This window comes from Pelobates fuscus, chromosome 3 (assembly GCF_036172605.1).
Source record: "Pelobates fuscus isolate aPelFus1 chromosome 3, aPelFus1.pri, whole genome shotgun sequence".
NCBI lineage: Eukaryota > Metazoa > Chordata > Amphibia > Anura > Pelobatidae > Pelobates > Pelobates fuscus.
Window position 1 is genome coordinate 274,304,354 of NC_086319.1, and position 14,627 is coordinate 274,318,980.

At 40.5% G+C, this 14,627-nt stretch overlaps 1 protein-coding gene and 1 long non-coding RNA gene across 2 annotated transcripts in view; one reads left to right on the forward strand and one right to left on the reverse strand.

Moving 5' to 3' along the window:
* Nucleotides 1-6,495: 6,495 nt before the first annotated feature.
* LOC134601125 (uncharacterized) lies at nt 6,496-7,471 on the reverse strand. The gene is made up of 3 exons (XR_010090401.1): nt 7,340-7,471; nt 6,767-6,792; nt 6,496-6,530 (listed from the first exon to the last, which is right to left on the reverse strand). It is a non-coding gene; the product is annotated as an uncharacterized LOC134601125 (long non-coding RNA).
* Nucleotides 7,472-14,367: 6,896 nt separating this feature from the next.
* Nucleotides 14,368-14,627, forward strand: part of LOC134603017 (DNA-directed DNA/RNA polymerase mu-like) — a 77,778-nt gene continuing 77,518 nt past the window's right edge. The window contains exon 1 of the mRNA XM_063448588.1: nt 14,368-14,388. The gene's annotated coding sequence lies outside the window, so the exon portion shown is untranslated. The remainder of the gene's footprint in view (nt 14,389-14,627) is intronic.

Sequence of the window (14,627 nt, forward strand, 5' to 3'; positions counted from 1 at the left end):
CCCAGAGAAAGTGCCTGACACCCTACCGCGCACTCCCCCAAGCATAACCAAACGGGAGTCCACACAGACACCTCTGACACTGGGCCGCCCGGAAAAACGGAGCCGGCGGGAAATCATCAGGAGATAGGTGATCAGAGATCCATCAGGTGGCAACAGGAGCAAGACGGCAGTCCCCTGGAACCTGCAAGTATCCGTGCCGACGCACATCAGCCCACTGTCCCACCAACCTGGTATCGAGGGTCCATCTCCAAGAGGACTGAGTTACCTGAGCTGCAGCCCGTTGGCGCAGGTCTATACCTTGCCCACACAAGGCATAGGATGATCGGCAACATGGGAGAGAGACTTACCCTGGCATAGCGTATCTACGCTACCTGCTTCCCACACACTGATCGGACACTCACTTTACTATGCAGCTCCCTCCTACGAGACTTACTTTATTTGGTAGGTCTGTCTTTCCCCACTGCCTGCCCAAACCCCCTGGAATGCCTGGTTCTGCTCATCACCACACAGCCTTCAAGTGGCCTCCTGGGGTATACCACACCACTTGCCCCTAGCTTAATGACCAAGCCTGTCTACATATACTAAGCAATGTACATAGCGATGTCTGTCATTGTTACTTAATGTCTATGCTTACACTTACTCACTCAGTATTGACATGTCCATTTCTCTATTATTGACAACTACTCTTGATAACTACAATACTCACAGGGGACCCTACTAAAAAATGTAATACCATTCTAGAAATTTTACTAGATCAGGCATATAGGGAAGGTATAATTTCCAAAAACAATAAAGAATATCTGTACAATAAATTCCCAATTATTCCCATTTTTTATTTCCTCCCTAAACTACACAAACACCCCACAACACCACCAGGTAGGCCCATTATTAGCGGCATAAATTCCATCTCTGCCCACCTATCGGAGTTTGTCGACCATCATCTCCAAAAATATGCCCAGGAAGCACCTTCCTACTTAAAAGATACGGCCCACATTTTGAGGATTATGGAGAATGTGACGTGGAAACCAGATTTCATTTGGGTAACCATTGATGTTGCCTCATTGTATACTGTAATCAGACACAACAAAGGTCTGATTGCAGTAAAACGAGTCATGGAAAAGGATGAGAATGTAGCATCTGATTTCCGTAGGTTTATTATAAAAAGTATTCACTATATTCTTAAACATAATTTCTTCTTTTTTGATAATTCATTTTATCTTCAAACAACTGGTACAGCCATGGGGACCAGGTTCGCCCCCAGCTATGCAAACATATATATGCGGGATTGGGAATCCAACCACATATGGAGTGGGCATAGCTGGGCAGCGAACCTGGTCCTATGGAAACGTTTTATCGATGATATTATAATGATTTGGCAGGGCCCACGAGAAGAGCTATCACTGTTTCTGGACTACATTCACCAAAATGAATATGGTCTAAAATTTACACATGAGATGAACACTACAACAATTAATTTTTTAGATATATGCTTTTTTGTGGAGAATAATAAGATCGAGTCAAAATGTTTTTTTAAAAAAACTGAGGGTAACAGTTACATACATAGGAAAAGCTGCCATCAGGAGAGATGGCTGGAAACAATTCCAAAAAGTCAACTAATACGAGTGAGGAGGAACTGCACAAAGAAATCAGACTATAGGGAGCAAGCCAGGCATCTAAAAAATAAATTTATAGCAAAAAAATACGAATCCACTATGTTGGATAAAGAAATTGGAGAAATAGAAAAAAAGAATAGAAAAGACCTAATGTCATCTAAACCCAAGAAGATCCCCCAGAGGGACTACAATTTCTCCTTTATCACACAGTACAATACCCAACATTGGAAAATCAAAAAGATTTTCAATAAACATTGGAACATTCTGTGTAGAGATCCCATACTAGGCAAAGTGCTACCCAAAAAAACACCCATGATTTTCAGAAGAACAAGAAATCTGAAAAACATTCTTGCACCCAGTTATGCATTAAAAATCCAGCGAAAGGGCAGACCATTCAACGTCAATGGTTTTAACCCTTGCAATAACTGCAAAGCATGTAAAAATCAAAGATACATATAAAAGAGAGAATTTAGGAGCTCTACAACCGGAGAGAAATTTAAAATAAAATCTAACATTAATTGTAACACCAAGAATATAGTCTACATGCTTCAATGCCCATGTGGGAAACAATATGTGGGGAGAACCTGTAGAAAACTTAAAGAAAGAGTATTGGAACATCAAAATAATATTAGAAAAAAATCAACTAAACATATAGTACCTCTGCATTGTAATTCCTGCAACCAATTTGATTGGCAAAATTTTTCTTTCGTGGGCATTGAACATGTGGATCCCTACTGGAGGGGAGGAGATTTAACTAAAAAACTCTCACAGAGAGAAACATTCTGGATAAATAAACTAAAGACACTCCAACCTTGGGGTTTGAATTTGGATATTGACCTGTGGAGTTTTTTTGAAGATTAATTGTGGTTGTAAAAAAGTCTTGTACGGATGTCGCACTTCCTTTTCCTCATTTCATTTCTATGTAATTTCCAATATTCGTATAAAGGCGCCATTAATGGATTTATTTTGAAAGATTACATATATATAAACCAGTCCTCTAGGGGTATTAATATCAAATATCAGCAGTATAAATAATATGGCCAATTATTCATATTGGTATTAAACATGGGGCCCCTTTAAAAAACCTTAAAAAACTTTAAAAACTTTTTGAAAAATTCTAATGGGAAAACCCGTAGAGGTAGAAAAATGTGGAAATATCATAGAGAGTGAGATGAGTGGGAGGAGTGCGAACAAATACACATGTAGAAATGGGTTCCACCTTATGCACTTAATTACCAATATATTGTAGAAGAGTGACGTGTTAATATTGGGCTGTATGTACCCTCATTTGTCTGTCCTATACACACTCCCAAAATGAGAAACCAGTATGTAAGAAAGATGTAAATATATGGAGTTTCACCTTAGATTTCCATTTTGAATGTAATAATTCAGATGTATATACTTGTTTTATTGTATCTTTATTTTTATATTTTTATATTTTTTTATTTATTTTTTATTTTTTTCATTTTATTATGATTTTTTACAACATAGCTTATAATATTCATGTATATATTTTTGATACATATGAATTGTTCAGCTTCCAGTAGAAATATAATGGATATTTTTATCCACAAATGTGCTATCCAGAGTCTTCTTTTAACTTCCTTCCCCCTTATATGTTTTGATTTGCCCATATATCTCCGGGAGAACTGAAGATTCATAATTGCCATCCATTTCCGGGTATTTGGAACGCACGTCTGGAACGCAAGGGACGTGCGCACGTGATGACGTCATCGCGTCCAAGCAGGAAGTGCGGCCCGAACGGAGAAGAAACACCGGCCGGGAATAATTGAATAATGAACTCCGGGAGGGGATATATAAGAACGGGCGGGGGGGTATGTTTTTTATACACATTTTCTGTTGTGATTGATGCACCAAGTCCCTGAGGAAGTCCCATCTTAGGACGAAACGCGTAGGACGCCCAGTGGTGATATATTCAATGCTTTTAACTTATATGTAAGTTATTAAATTCTTTTTATACTTTACTCTGGAATTGCACTTTATTTTTCTCCATATACTTTCTCTTTTGAGCAAATACTCTGATTGACTGATGGGAGTGTGAAGAATCAGAAGAAAAAGATTTCACTCAAGGCTGATTTACATCTGATAATTTGTGAGTGGCCAATTGTAAATTATAACACCTCACTTACTCCCACACAGTTAAACGCTATGTCTCTCCATTTTATCTGTATTTAGCAGATGATCCCCTATTCTATATTGCATTTGTATTGAAGACAGGAGGAAGTCTTTGGGGACTTTGTTCTGGAAACTTAACCCCACGAAGGGAAGTTTCATTTTGTTTATATACCATCACTGTTTTTTTCACTGGGGTTGTGTGCACATATTCTGTTTTGTTTGTATATATAACTACAATACTCACCTGATAGGTGAAGCCTGTACTTAACAAAAAAAATAAAAACGCGCAATTATCTATGCCACTGTTTAGCTTGTTTAAATACATGTATACGCTGTTGTAGCGTTGGTTGCTATCTTTGTACTCACCTGCGTAACAAAAATAAAGAAATATAAAACAAATTAAATAAATAGCAAAATATGTTCTCATTCTTCTCAGGTATCCATGTACACGAGAAATGGTTCACAAACCAAAAAAACTTTGATTCAAAGATAGAATCTGCTCATTGATGAAAGAGATAGAGAGACAAATACAAATTATTATTATTATTATTATTATTATGATATTTATAGAGCGCCGTCAAATTCCGCAGCGCTTTACAATGACGAACAGACATGTAGTTGTAGCCAGACAAGTTGGACACACAGGAACAGAGGGGTTGAGGCCCCTGCTCAACGAGCTTACATGCAGGAGGGAGTGGGGTAAAATGACACAAAAAGTAAGTATTAGACAAATTGTGTGTAAAGACCCCCAAAGCAAAGACAACTTGTGGGACCTTGACACAAACAGGTTAGTAATTTCTGCCAAGGGAGTTTGACACATTCAGCTTATGATGTCTGTTTATGTAAGGCAACGTTTTGCAAAATATACACAACCTAAGACTCTACGCTTGACCAAGCAAGTGACCTGCTAGTAATGTGAAGCCAGGGTTCCAAAAACACCAGGGGCTTGAGCTCAAAGGAAAACTCTGCACTAAAAGAGAGGTTGGGTTTTGACATGACATATCACCCTGCCTTTCTATGTAATTGTAGTGGACCACGGGTAACACCATAAAAACATAAAATAACCCCACAAATAATTAATCTCTAAATATCCCTGATCTGAGTGCCCAAGTTCTGCAAATATCGCTCAGATCCATGCAGTGTAGGGGAAACGCCCCCGTGTTAAAGTTATGACCGGCTGCACACGTGGTCCTATGCCCAATACAGTTCCAGGACATTTGGTGCTTTGGCTGGTCAACTATTGGGAGCTCCTGCGGCTGCAATACGGGTGCTCCGCCTAAGTCTTGGGTAGGGTTTGTTCCCCTTAGTCTCATGCACCTTCCCCCCAAAAAGCGTTCTCCTGGTGTATTTTAAAGTGGTTCAAAACCGCAAACCAAACTGTCCGGGAACCGCACCGTCACCTCATGTAAAAAAACAATTCCATAACATTCGCGACTAAGTCTCGCTGAGGTGACAGGGAACCCACAAAGTCTTAATGCAGAATTTTGTTCCATAGCGGTCGTGGCTAAGTACCGCTGGGACTATTCGTGGGTTTGGTTCATTTGAACGGCTGACAAAGAGCCAGCCTTCGGTTCCATTCGCATGAAGGGAAAGTGTTAAGCCAGGGGCACCCAGGGAAAGCTCTTAATAGCGGCTGGGCAGAGTAACTCCCAAATGGTGTCCCAGACCTGGAGGAGTGTGATAGTTAGCCTCTTGCCCACCGACTGGCTTCCACACTCCTCCAGGAGTCCATGGCAAACGTACGTGGGAAGGAGCGTTTGTCACAGTAATGTTCCAACCACTCTACACTTAAATAACAAGCTACCAATGCTCTCCAGTATCTTAATGAAAGAATAGTCATAAACAAGCAAATTCTGCACAGTCAGGTATTCCTTTCAATTACATTATGCTACCTAGCTAAGTTCTTTTATCAAACAACCGCTCCTGAAAGTCTTCTAGGGGGCACCATCCTTCAACTTAAAGGAACACTATAGTGTTAGGAATACAAAGCTGTATTCCTAACACTATAGTGTTCCTATGCCCCCACGGCCTGCTCAGTAGGAAAAGCACTGATTTAATGCCTTACTGTAGGATTTTTCCTCATGCAAAGCGTGAGAACATCCAGCGTCATTTCACTGAGAAACTGCAGGAAGCGCCTCTATTGTCTGTATATAGAGGCAGAGTTAACTTTAAATGTAAACATTGGAGTTTCTCTAAATGTTCAATGTTTTTCATTGCTGGGTTAAAGGAACAAGGACACTGCAACTAGACCACTTGAATCAGATGAAGTGGTCAGGGTGTCTAAAGTTTCCCTTTAGCACTACAGAGCACTATATTATTGAACTTTCTTTTTATAATAGACAGCTGTTTTGAGAAGTAGCCACCTAATGTAAGTAAAAAAAATAATTAAAAACATTAGTATCCCCCCCACCCAATTGTATAGATCCAGGGTTTCAGCCCCCAGAGCAACCCCCAGCAACACTTACGTATTAACCTAGACTGAAAAGTTAGAAAAGGATCAAAGCATCTAATGTTATAGACATAAGAATCACTTTAATCAATCTATTAAATGTAATTATCAAATCACATTTAACTCTGTGACACAATATTCCGGTGAATGACACTGGATTTTAAATATGAAATTAGTTCTTTTTAATGTCATTTAAAATCATTGTCCTTCACAAGCATCATCTAACAGAGGAACAATTAATAGCCATTGAGGCTATTTATCAAAATGTACAAATGATTCATACGTATTTTATTTTACCGTGTCTGGTTGAAGGAAGTGATGGTCGGCAATACCTGGTAGACACAAAGATACCGTTTGTTAAAAATGCTAAAAAAAAAAAAAAAAAAAGTCCATGATATGCAGAAATAAGATGTGGAATGTATTAACTAAATACTGAACTGTAGTAAATTTTAAAAAAATGAGTTGTAAAATGTAAACACTATAGGCACAGCCTGGAATTTGACATTCAATACACTGTGGTAATAAGGTTATAAATAAACCCCTCAAGGGACTTTTATGTGATACTTACAGGGGTTTTCTACTTCCGTACATATTCTAAAAAGAAAAAAAAGGTATCAATAATTATCACAGAACAACAGTGGAATCTCCACAGTGTATATAACCAAATGCCACTAATGACAGAGCTACTGCATTCTATACTGGCAATTGCATTAAACAATTCCTATATATGAATCCTGTAACAAGAATTGGAATGAACTGATATTACATTATCAAAGAGCCAAAGAACATATTTATAATTTACAAGCACACATGAACAATCACACATTCCACTATAAATATAACTCAAATGATACATTACCAGCCTTAAACCTTAGTGTCTACCTTTTGGCCACTCTTGCACTATGTTAGCGGTAGGCAACCTTTGGCACTCCAGGTGTTGTGGACTACACCCCCTTGATGCTTTGCCAGGATTGTGGCTATAAGAGCATCTAGGGAGATGTGGTCCATCACATCTGGAGTGCCGAAGGTTGCCTAGCCCTGCTCTATGTCAATATCTGTACCTTACCACAGTACATATAAAATCAAGTACACACTCACATTGGCCATAGATCTCCTCAGGCATGTCTCAATTGTTTCTCACCTTGATATGGTTACTTTGAAAACCTACAGAAAGCAGTATGTTTGTTCTAAGTGCTGTATGCGTGCAGTCGTATATTTGAGTTTGTGCATGCAACTTAATGTCTATGTTTGTATGTATGTCTTTGTCTGTTCCTGAACTCTTCTTCCTTAGCCAATGTGTGTACCTCCCTTTTCATGTTAGTTTAATATGCTCATGAAGGAGGCATTGTTCATTTAATTTGTATTTTATTTGCATGCATCAGTTATAGTAACAAAGCACAAGCAGCTGTTAAGCTAAAGGGGACAAAGTAATGTATTCTTTTTATCAAGGCTGTATAGAAGTGTATTGGTGCACTGTATAAATAAGTACAGATACTATATCATCTAAACATTGTTCACAGTGTAAAATGAGCATGCTTATCTAATTAATATTTGTTGTGTATGTCCCTTCTAAAAGTACTTATACACGTACATCCTAAAAGTCCCAGATCCAAAACAACACGTCACAATTTTTCTAATTTTTGTTATGGTGTCCCATAATTAGTTTCCGAATTGCAGGTGCATTAGGAAGAAAACAAGAAAAAAAGTTTATGTGTCAAGGGGAACAAATGCATTTGTTCATCCATTACAGAAATACTGTGGGATATAATACGTTTTAACATGCAAAAAAAAAAAAAAAAGCCTGTAGTGATCAGCGTTCTATCTTCCTTCCTGATTGCTATAATACCTACAAAGACTTGTCTACAGAGTTCATACAATTTTGAATGGAGAAGCACATACCTATTACTAATTTAGGAGTTACAATAGCATTGTCTTTAGACAAAAAATTGAAATCAAGTTATACTACTATGGTACATAAGTGTAGAGAGGATCTTTTCAAATGGAACCTGATTAAATTATCTTGGCTACTCAAAATCAATGCGGTAAAGATGGTGTTACTTCTGAAAATCCTGTATACATTCTGGATGTTACCAGTTAAAATCCTGGTATTCATTAGCAAAAAATTACAGGCAGTGTGTAATTTGTTCATCTGGGATACACATAAGCCTAGAGTTCCCTTGGGCCTTCTACAAAGTTTGGCAAAGGGGGGAGGTGTAGGACTGCCACACTTATTGGATTTCTATCAGGCTACACTAGAATCAGCAGTAAAGATGGATTATGACACCTAATTACATACTACAGTGGGTGGACATCTTGTGGATTCCTAAATCAGTTTGATATAAGGTGTATTCTCTGTTACCAATGACGGAATCGACATTCCGTGTTGGGGACCAAATTAAGAAAACTATAAGGATAGCACAAAAATGTCATCCTCGAGTGCCGGTGTCAGTGTTTGGGGCCGTCTTACCGTGGCTCTCAGGGAAGAATTGGCGTAAATTTGGAATTTATTACATAAGTGATGCTTTTAATGAAGATGTCATACTGTCTCTCAGATTCAATGTAAATATGCCTTACCCAACTCATATATTTTTCAATATCTCTAATTGAAGTGTGTAATTTCTACCTATGTTTACTGCCATTCTGACTCATCCACGTCATCCACTTCTTCCTTAAATATGCTTGAGAGAATTTATGATAGTTATTGGCTTATTCCACTTAGGGCAATAAGATTATATTTATGTTATAGAAACATACTAGAGTCCATTCCTAAAAAAAAATATTCAGTTTTATGACACAATGGAGGGCGAAATTAGACTTGGCACCAACGGGGAAACAATGGATTCAGTCATTGAATGCGCTAAAGGGCCTCACTTTCTGTTACTCACGTGTTGCAGTGCATTAAAACTTGGTTTATAGATGGAACCTGACACCAAGCCGACTCCATAAAATATATACGAATACATCACCTTGCGCTGGCGCTGTGTAGAGAAGAAATGGAAAATGATTTGGAGGGGTTGTAGGGATTTTAAGCCACTGTGGAGGTAGGTTGCAACTATATTGAGGGTATTACACATAAAATACATGCCAGCCAATCCACACACTTATTTATTCCTGTATTTCCCAATTGGACAGACATATGACAGGACAGGAGAGATATAAATAAACATTATAACAAGTCAAGGTCAAAGGATACCAGAGATCAGGAGAATCAAGTAAATGGAACACACTCATGGGCTACCAGAACTACAACAGGGCACGAAGAGTGGGAGAGGTAAGTATGTATAGGCAGTACTTACTTCCTATTGGCCCATGTCATAGTTCAATTTCTTATGATTCAGAAAACTGCATTAGAAGGATAAGTTACGTTATCTTTGTGAGATAAAAAAGAAAGGGACTAAACATGGGGAATATATAATTGTATGAGCAACTATCTTGTGTATCATTCGATCTGATGATTTCTCAGCACATAAATATAATTCAAAAGGAATTTATTCTAATTTTATAGGAACAAAGCATTACCTTTGTCATGGTTAAAAATACACAATAAGTAAGAACTACCTACATTTTAATCTATATGTTGCCTATCCCTGATATAGAAAATGCCTTTAAAAATAGAAGTACAATTATAAAAGAAAACAATATACACACCTGATGATCCTAAAACTGTAACACTGAAGCTGGCAGGCCCCGGTCTATAAAAAAAAAACAGGTTCCACCAATCAGAATACTCTAATTCTACTCTGTTTTGGATTTTCTTTCTACTCCCATAACCCCTGTTCAGCAGCTGATTTTGGGATAAGTAGTTTGCATTCCAGCTGCAGTTCCACTTATCCACTTAGAATGAATGGAACCGGTGATAGCAGCCATACCAGAGCTGTTGTTAGTATATTCAAATCCTGGTTCACGGCTTTACGAACCAGGCTGTGGGCAGCGATGGACCGAGTCTCTGATCTCACACTAGCTCTGCCATGCCTCTGGCTATCTCAAGTTGAGGAGAGAGATGTACATCCCATCCCAGTTGTGAGTTAGGTGCAATGGAAGAAGTTAGAATGTTTTCTTTGATGTGTTTGAGAGCAAGGGGCTGGTTTATAGGTGCAGTGATTTCCTCATATCACTGCAGTTATCAGCCACAGACAGCAGGGATTCAGAGTATAGGGTACTCTGAACAATAAACTTTGGAAAAAATACAATAGAGTGACACTTTAATGAACACCAGGATGAAGTCAAACACCTACCATGGCTTCCCCCGATCACAAGGTCTATTATCATTGAATGAAGCTATGGAGGGCTACTTAGTAAGTTGTTTTCCACTACATTCACTACTTAAAGGACTTTAGGATTTTCTTCTTGCAAAATGTAACAACCCAGTCAAGGCCAGACTGTGAATAAAAAGCAACCATGGAAAAAAGTTATATCCAAGTTATACAGTTTGCCTTATCAATGATTCAAGGAACACTACTTAACGCACTTGCACAATATTAGATATGCTCATAATAACGACACATACAGAGGCATCTTGAACGATTACTTGATTGGCAACTTTACAAACAAAAAGATTTAAAGGACCACTCTAGGCACCCAGACCACTTCAGCTTAATGAAGTGGTCTGGGTGCCAGGTCCAGCTAGGGTTAACCCATTTTTTTTTTATAAACATAGCAGTTTCAGAGAAACTGCTATGTTTATAAATGGGTTAAGCCTTCCCCAAAATCCTCTAGTTGCTGTCTCATTGACAGCCGCTAGAGGCGCTTGCGTGATTCTCACTGTGAAAATCACAGTGAGAGCACGCAAGCGTCCATAGGAAAGCATTGTAAATGCTTTCCTATGCGACCGGCTGAATGCGCGCGCAGCTCTTGCCGCGCGTGCGCATTCAGCCGACAGGGCGGAGAGGAGGCGGAGAGGAGAGCTCCCCGCCCAGCGCTGGAAAAAGGTAAGTTTTACCCCTTTTCCCCTTTCCAGAGCCGGGCGGGAGGGGGACCCTGAGGGTGGGGGCACCCTCAGGGCACTATAGTGCCAGGAAAACGAGTATGTTTTCCTGGCACTATAGTGGTCCTTTAAAAACCATAATATTTGTTGTTATAGCATATTGTGCACTTGTATTACTATTTTCTATATTTACACCTCTGGATGATATTTGAGGATGTTATGACCTTCATGTCAGCGTGAACCATAAATAAAAACTAAGCAAAAAAAAAAAAAAAAACAAGTAAAAACTGTTTTGCTATCCATGTAATATGTTGCATTAGTGTAGTGTGCAAATATAATGGTGGGAAAAAATTAAAAGTACAAAAATTCTTTCACGTGAAGAAGAGTACTCAGAACTTCACAATAAACAAAATTACTGTATACTGTATGTTAATATTAAGTATGTGTGTTATATTCATTTTGTATGCCCCTAATTGGCCAGAGCCACCTTGACAGGCATTCATTGCAACCCTGGTGATACCGATAGTGTAGGGCTCTTTTCCTGGATCCAGAGTATGGAACTTGCACAAAGCAAGTAGCACCTTGAAGAAAAAAACTACCACATCATTACGCAGCATATGTCCATTACCCTCTGATATACATCTAGTTGGTATGCATATATCAACTACAATTGTGCATGTATATCAACTACAATTATTTATTTGCTCTCTGCTTTAGTATCAAAGTACATTGAAATTTTGACCTCTTAAGTACTCGTGGGTGAATACTGTCTGGCCCCGGAGCATTATTTACATTAATTTTCTTTAACAGAAGAGTTGCTGATTGGCTGACCTTGTTACTAGGATATGTGATTATTTTTAAGTTTTTTACACTGTGTTAATAAACTATTTATTTGCTGCTGAGGGAAAATAAAGAAAGAGTGCAGCATAATACTCGTCTCCGTGTCATTAATAAAATCATGACTTTACGTCATGTTAATAGTAAAATCTTGGCATTTTAGTGAAATTCTAAAAGTCAATATGATTATTTCATAAAGATTCTATCTTTATAAAGTAATAATTGTTTGATATGGCAGTGACAGTGCGCTTTAACTTTGGAGCATTGGCGGATCCAGGGGGGGGCAACGGGGCAATTGCCCCCCCCGAGATTCCCCCCTGCCGGCTAGTGCAGGGCTGGCGAGATTCCCCCCTGCCGGCTAGTGCAGGGCTGGCATTCCCAAGCGCCAGCCCTGCAATGTGCCTGCGGATCGGGGAGAGTGATCAGTGATCTCCCTCCCCGGTCCGCAGGCACTGTGCTGACAGCCGGCAGGGGAGGGAGAGAGGACCCGGGAGCTGTTACCAGCAGCTCCTCCGGGTCCTCCTCTCGCAAGATTTGGAGCGTTGCCGCGGTTACCACGGCAACGCTCCAAATCTCGCGAGAGTGAACTCTAGCCCTGGAGCGCGGGCTAGAGTTCACTGGAACCACTGGACCACCAGGGATTCCCCACTGGGACCACCAGGGATCCAGAAATGTCCCCCCTCCTCCTCAATAAAGGTAAGAAGGGAGGGGGGGCATACATATATTTCATTAAATACATTTTTTTTTTTCATTAAAAAGCCTCCCTTCCCTCCTCCCCTCCCCCCCATGAGGGGGGCATAAATATATTTTATTAAATACATTTTTTTTATTTTATTAAAAAAGCCCCCCTTCCCTCCTCCCATCCCCCCCATACACACTGCCCCACATACACTGCCCCATACACACACTATACACACACTACACACACTGCCCCCATACACACACTGACCCCATACACACACTGCCCCCATACGCACACTGCCCCCATACACACACGGCCCCCATACACACACTGCCCCCATACACACACTACAAACACTACACACACTGCCCCACATACACACACTGACCCCATACAGACACTACACACACTGACCCCATACACACACTGACCCCATTCACACACTGACCCCATTCACACACTGACCCCATACACACACTGACCCCATACACACACTGACCCCATACACACACTGTCCCCATATACACACTGTCCCCATATACACACTGTCCCCATACACACACTGCCCCACAAACACTGCCCCATACACACTACACACACACACTGCCCCACAAACACTGCCCCACATACAAACACTACACACACTGACCCCATACACACACTGTCCACATACAAACACTGCCCCCATACACACACTGCCCCCACATACACTGCCCCCATACACACACTGCCCCACAACCACTGTCCCCATACAGCACTGTCCCCATACAACACTGTCCCACAAACACTGTCCCACAAACACTGTCCCCCAAACACTGTCCCCATGCACACACTGCCCCATACACATACTGCCCTGCACACTGCACACCCATACACACACAGTGCCCTACACAAACTGCTGCCCCCATACACACATTGCCCCAAACACACACACACGACCCCCCCATACACACAGTGCCCCCCATACACACACTGCCCCACACATACATACAGTGCTCCCATACACACACTGTCACCCTTACGCACTCACACTCACTTCACCGCTCACACACACACACTGCACCTTTCACACACACCACTTCTCCTATGCCCTATATCCCAGCAGACCCCAGGTAAGCTGTCAAACTGTTCTTAAACGGTATGACTACTTACTCTGGGGTGGGATCCTGGCACTACTGGCACCATAACTACTACACTGAGCTGTAGTGGTTATTGTGCCAGGATTATTTTTTTTAAATAATCTACAAGTGCCCCTCCCGAGATCAGGCTCTGGATCCGCCACTGCTTTGGAGAACAACTTGTCACATTGTGTGATGCTTGACCAACTATCCTTGCTTTTATTGACTAAAATGGGTATTATGATAAAACTGCAAATGCCAGGCTAATGTAGTAAAATTATCAATAAATATCAATTGGGGATTCATTTCCAAATCAGTAAAAAGAAAAACTTAAAATGTCTGTTTCCAGTTCATTTTCAGACTTGTCAGGAAGGAATGTGTACATCTCCTCATTCTCAGTCAAGCCCCCTAGTATGAATATAGGTGACACTCATCTCCATAAAGCCTTTATGTAGAAAGAGTTAATTGTATTGCTATAGGTACATTGCGAAGCCACCCAGGTATTTGCATACGAGCGCCATCTGTAGGCCGGACAGGGATGACCTGTATTTGAATTAGGGCGGGGCTTGTATCCGGAAGTGCTCCAGCTCGTGTGCTGCACAGTGGGTACTGGGAAGTAGGAGGGAGAAGTATGGAGGGTACAGGGAGGGGTTGGTCATGAGTTATAGAATTGGAAAGGTGTATTCATTAATGGATGGATGTTTGAAAAAGGATGCTGCCTTCTTGCCATTATACATGAGAGTGAATGAAGGATAAGCAGAGGTAGTGGTAGTAGTGAATAGGGAGGGGGTAGTACACAGTGATGGGATAAGAGATAAGGGAAGGGGTACTAGTGGGGGGGAGGGGTTTGTTATGGTTTTGGGGTTAT